We start from the raw sequence: 6,206 nt of genomic DNA on the forward strand, positions 1-6,206 counted from the left end.
AATATTTACAGTATGGGCAACAAGTACCAGTAACTCGAGCTGAATGAATTATGGTGGGTTCCCGGATTCAGTTTGGCAAGATGTAGCCGGTGGCCTCCATGAAGGGCAGAAGAGTCTGGCGGGGCTAGCTGGAGCTGTGGCAGAGCCTTGGGCAAATGATCCTTGAGTTACCTTTCGTCTCCGCATAAACCATGGAAAATCCCTACGACGCAGCGCAACCCTCGGATGCGTTGCAACACATCCAAGCCGTCGATGGGGGTGGTGAATTCGAGGGTGCACATCCCTGGAGTACCAGACCTCATCCCTTCACGTGACTAAGACAACGTTATTGAATGACATTGCCAAGTGTTAGAAGCTGGCAGAGCTAGCAGAGAAACCAGTCATATCCACAACCACCGGAAAGTATTTTTCCGATGACATTAAAGTGAGCATGTTACACTCCAACCTTCAAGTAGAAATACGGATACCGGATATGTATTCTTATCCATACATGCGTGATTACTGCAGGAACTAACCTTGGGTAAAAACAAAAAAATTACGACTCTGTTGCTGGGTGCATGACAAGTGGTATTAGAGCCCAATTTACAAAACCTGTGGCCTCTGGGAACTAAAACTAGAAACTCATAGATAAATAAAGTCATACAATTTGATTTACGCCTCTATTGAGAAGTTACAGGGATAAAAAAAAAATTAACGTTTGATCCTTCTTTTGTTATTTTTTAGGATAAGTGCAGGAAAAGCAGGAGTTGATAAAATGAGAAGAGCAGACAGTGCGTCGCACAAGCATATGGTGGGGCAGGGTCCTGCAGCTAATCCTGAACATAATCCTGAAATATGGGTACAGCTTGGAGACGAGGCTCATAACACAAATCTGGAAATTTTGGAGACGGTACAAGAGTTAAAAAATGAAATGGCCCGGTTGCGGGAAGACAACGCAAGGCTAACTATGGAACAAGAGAGGATTTAAAAAGCCTTTCCGACAAACAGAATCAGCATCCACCGAATCCCAGTGCCGAGCAACAAGGAATGTCAGATGAGCAGAATCATCACATAGAACACGAAGAGTCAGAAGGACGGGAAGAGGAACGATCTGACAATGGTTCCGAACAACAGACATTAAAAAGGAAACGAGTAGAGTTGCAAGGAGAGTTTTCGTAAGATCAAACCGCCACACTTTGACAGAGAATAGGAGGAGGCAGCTGAAGCATGGTTGATCAACATGAATAAATATTTCCAGCTATACGAATATGATTCTAACCTTAAGGCACGGCTGGGCATATTCCAATTACAGGGAAAGGCTACCCTATGGTGGGAAGAATTTAAGATGGTAATAGGAGTAAGTGAACTAAACATCACTTGGGAGAAATTTCAAAGATTCTTCAAGGAGAGGTACCTGACCGAGCGCTTCTATGACGATAAGGCTAGGGAATTCCATGACCTGCATTTGGGACAGCAAACTATGGATGAATTTATCACTCGATTTACATCACTGCTCCGTTACGTGCCTTATATTCGAGAGGAAAAGGCTCAAGTGAAGAGGTTTGTCAGTAGTCTACCTTTGAGCATGAGGGAAAGAATCAAATTTGACAACCCAAAGACAATGGATGAGGCTATTCGTAAAGCTCGAATCTGCTACCAGCAAAACAAGCAGAAGGGAGAAAATCTGGGTAAGAAATGGGTCGATAAGAAAAGCAACAAGCCGGCTGGTAGTACTAAGGGAAATCGTGGTGGAGGAAGCAAAGGATACGCCAAGGGATAGAACAGCAGAGGTATGCAGAAGAATCCGCTCCGATTAAAACTCCCTAATGAGTCTAGAACCACGGAACAACCTGGAAAAATAGACAACGAAGGGACAATAAGGCCTCCAGAGCAATGTTGGGGCTGTGGTGGACCCCATTACGTGAAAAACTGTCCTCAACGAAAATGGACCGAACAGGTTTCCCAATTTTATGAAGCATCTACAGTCAGCGATGTAGGATGAAGCCTACCGAGGATTAATGCTGCTCTTGAGGATCGTCAGGCAAAGTACCAGCCGACCATGGTGGAATTTGAAGGTAAACTCTTAGACCTTGTTGTGACTATTTTAATTGACCCTGGTGCAACATTAAGTTATATTAGTCCTAGAATTGTGGAGCATTGTAAGTTGCAACCTGTTAAGTTTAAGGACCCTTGGCTAGTTTAGTTGGCAACAGGGGCAAAAAGACGGGTGAATGCTAAGGTCAAAAACTGCCCTTTAAAAATAGCAGGACAATCAGTTACAATAGATTTAAATGTGCTTCCTCTTGGCTCGTACAATATATTGATTGGTATGGACTGGTTAGAAAAACACTGGTCCATAATTAATTGTAAAACCAAGACTATCAGTTATAAGGATGAGCTTGGAATTAAGCAGGAAATGCAGGGAATTAAGTGACCAATGAAAATTTGGCCCATAACAGCCTCCCAGTTAGCAAAATGCATTAGGAAAGGATGTCAGATTTATGCCATCCAAGTGGGTTATGCCAACTCGAAAGATAAAACAGTCGCATTGGATAGCATTCCCATAGTTCAGGATTTTGTTGATGTATTTCCAGAAGATATTCCCGGCCTACCGCCCAAAAGAGACATAGATTTTACCATCAAACTGGTGCCAGGAGCAGCTCCGGTGTCCCGAGCACCCTACAGAATGAGCATACCAGAATTAACGGAGTTAAAAATGCAATTGCAGGAGCTGCTGGACAAAAGCTATATTCGCCACAGTGTGTCACCCTGGGGAACCCCAGTGTTGTTCGTTAGGAAGAAAGACGGAACTCTTTGCATGTGTATGGATTATCGCCAGCTGAACAAATTGACGGTCAACAATAAGTATCCTTTACCCCGCATCAATGAACTGTTTGACCAAGTCAAACGGGCAACAGTTTTCTCGAAGATCAACCTGCGATCAGGGTATCACCAAATCAGAATTAAAGAGGAAGACATAGCTAAGACAACTTTCAGAACAAGGTACGACCATTACGAGTTTGTGGTGTTACCCTTTGGATTGACCAATGCCCCCGCAACTTTTATGTGCCTGATGAACAACATATTCCATCAGTATTTGGATAAGTTTGTGCTGATCTTTTTTTATGATATTCTGGTTTATTCCTGAACTATGGAGGAGCACCAAGAGCACCTCAGGTTAGTATTGCAAACCCTTCGGGAACACAAATTATATGCCAAGTTTAGTAAATGCGATTTCTTCAAGGAGAAAATACAATATTTGGGGCATATAATCACTAAAGAAGGAATCGCCGTGGATCCCGAAAAAATAAGGACCATAATGGAATGGCCGGTGCCCAAAGATGTGGCAGACATTCAATCCTTCATGGGGTTAGCAGGCTATTACAGACGGTTTGTGGAGGGATTTTCGAGAGTAGCTTATCCCATCACTTCCTTAAAAAAAAGGGAAGAGTGTTTAGATGTACCCCTGAGTGTCAAAGAAGTTTCGAGCAACTTAAATACTTGCTCATCACCGCACCTATTTTAAGCATCGCTGACCCAAACAAGGATTATGTGGTGTGCACGGACACCAGTAAAGGAGTAGGAGGTGTGTTAATGCAGGAAGGGAAAATAATAGCTTATGAATCAAGAAAATTAAAGGAGCATGAGCAGAAATACTCTGCTTACGATCTGGAGTTGGCAGCTATGATTCACGCCCTGAAAATGTGGAGACATTATCTTATGGGGAGAAAATTTTTGTTATTAATTGTTCACCACAGTTTGACAAATTACTTCAGCCAACCCACTTTGAATGCAAGACAAGCATGGTGGGTGGACTTCCTAAGTGGTTTTGATTTTGAGATAAACCATCTAAAAGGGAAGGAAAATCGAGTGGCGAATGCCTTAAGACGGAAATTGCAATGCTTATACGAGATTTCTTGTAGTGAAGGGAAAATCCCCTTTGATGAAATGATTAAAAAGGTAGCCGAACAAGATGTTGTTTATCAGCAAATAAAACAACAAGTACAACAACCAATTAGCAAAGAAAAACATCCGTTTTATGCTTTGGATGTTGCCGGAATGTTGTATTATAAGGGAAGGTTGTGCGTGCCCAACCAGCACAAGTATCATTTCAGGCAGCTCTTCCATGGCATTGGGATGTCCGATTACGGCTATGAAGTGACCAAGTATCTCTATGCCACTTCCAACATCAATCTCCCTGGGGTTTTCCAGAAGCCTCAAGTGCAGAAGACGTGGAGTACTCATGCCAACTGGATGGGCTTCATAGCCGCGGCCACGGACGAGGACAAGATCAAAAGGCTCGGGCGGCGAGATATCGTAATCGCGTGGAGAAGAACAGTGACGAATCTGGAGTGGATCGCGGACCTCATGGATTATCTGAGACCCGCGGAATTGAACAACGTGCATCCCCATCCTGACGTGAAGGTGGAGGCGGGATTCCTGAATCTGTATACGGCCAGGGAACACGACTGCCGGTTTTGTAAAAGCAGCGCACAGGATCAAGTCCTCTCGGAGTTGAGGCGTCTGCTACAGAAATACAGGGGCGAGAAGTTGAGCATAACGATCACGGGCCACAGCCTGGGGAGCGCGCTCGCGATGCTTAGCGCATACGATATCGCAGAGTTGGGGTTGAACCGCTTGGGGAACGGCGATCAGGTGGAGTCGATTCCGACAACGGTGTTCTCGTTCGCAGGGCCGAGGGTGGGCAACGCAGCATTCAAGGATCGATGCGAGGAGTTGCGACTCAAGTTTCTGAGAGTGGTGAATGTACACGACAGTGTGCCGAAGGTCCCCGGGATTCTGTTCAACGAAAAGTTGCAGATGATGAAGCGGTGGATCCATAAGCTTCCGTGGAGTTACTGTCACGCTGGGGTGGAGCTGGCTCTTGATCACATGCATTCTCCGTTCCTGAAGCCCACGAATGATCCGTCATGCTTTCATAATCTGGAGGCTTATCTCCACCTGCTGGATGGATACCATGGGCGAGGGCAGCGCTTCTATCTGTCTTCTCGCCGCGATCCGGCTCTGGTGAATAAGGCGTGCGATTTCCTGAAGGACGACTACCTAGTTCCTCCCTTCTGGAAACAAGACTCTAACAAAGGATTTATCTAGAACTCCGAGGGTCGGTGGGTTTAGCCGGAGAGAAGCAGAATCATCGAAGAGTCGCATACAGATCACCACGAGTCACTCGATCACATTAAAGGGGTCCACGGTGTCACTATTAATATTGGCCATCGGGCATCTGCAGTGTAGTGTCGCAGAGTTTATTTAGCTTTCAAACCGCTTCAAAGCCTTATTAAGGGAAAAATCCACCCTGATTCGGTAATCGCAAATACAATTACTTACTATTGAATCTGGATCCTTTATTGTTGAATTTAAAAAAAAAAGGTTTTTCTTACGCAGACACTGATCTCTCTCTCGAATCTGACCTTGTATTGTCAGGTTCAAAAGGGAAGGAAATTGTGTAAATAGGAAAGTAGGAAGGGATAAATCCGTCATCAAGTCAGCGAGATAAACTAAACAACCATATAATGAGAACCTTGTGCTGTAAGTGTTATAATGATTTGGAAGCATATTATATCAAAATAGAGATTTTGATGTTTGAAAATGCATAAAAATGATAATATTCGTCAACAAATTTCAAAATGCTTAATAGGTTAAGACCTTAGGTCTATATCCCATAATAGAATTTTATCAATAGAATCCATATGGGGAAAGATTGGAAAAACATTTCTCAAGCCCTAGAACCTAGAAATCTATTGATTGGATATATTGAACACAGTCGTAAGTCGATAGCAATACTGGAACTCTGTTGCAACTACATAAGCATCACATCATGAATGCTTCAAAACAAAATATAACGAGGATATTTGTTTTCGGAACAAAGTTGGGTGGACCGAAATGGAAAATTTGAAAAAGAGATAGAGTTCTTATTGATGAGACCAATCAACTTATTATTGTAGGATGTTAATGACACATATTGTATATCAAATTTATTATTGTATAATGTTAATAATATATATGGTATATTAGTGATGAGAACAAAATAAAACGTTTATTTATTTTTTAAAATTAAAACATCAAACTACTTCTATATAAGTTAATTTTTATATTTTTGGTGTAAATATAATTAAAATAATATAGTTTTATAGAAAATGGTTTCTTTAGGAAGTGAAATATTATTAGGGAAAGATAATCGTATCAAGGTTACCACAAACTCTAAATTT

The 6,206-nt window shown here is 42.5% G+C and overlaps 1 pseudogene; it reads left to right on the forward strand.

Annotated features, from left to right (window-relative positions):
• Positions 1-3,130: 3,130 nt before the first annotated feature.
• On the forward strand, positions 3,131-5,679 carry LOC149264470 (phospholipase A1-Igamma1, chloroplastic pseudogene; annotated as a pseudogene).
• The last annotated feature ends 527 nt before the right edge of the window (positions 5,680-6,206 follow it).

The sequence above is a fragment of the Pinus tabuliformis genome, chromosome 6 (assembly GCF_031772625.1).
Source record: "Pinus tabuliformis cultivar Carrire ecotype Pingquan chromosome 6, CPIR1, whole genome shotgun sequence".
Lineage (NCBI taxonomy): Eukaryota > Viridiplantae > Streptophyta > Pinopsida > Pinales > Pinaceae > Pinus > Pinus tabuliformis.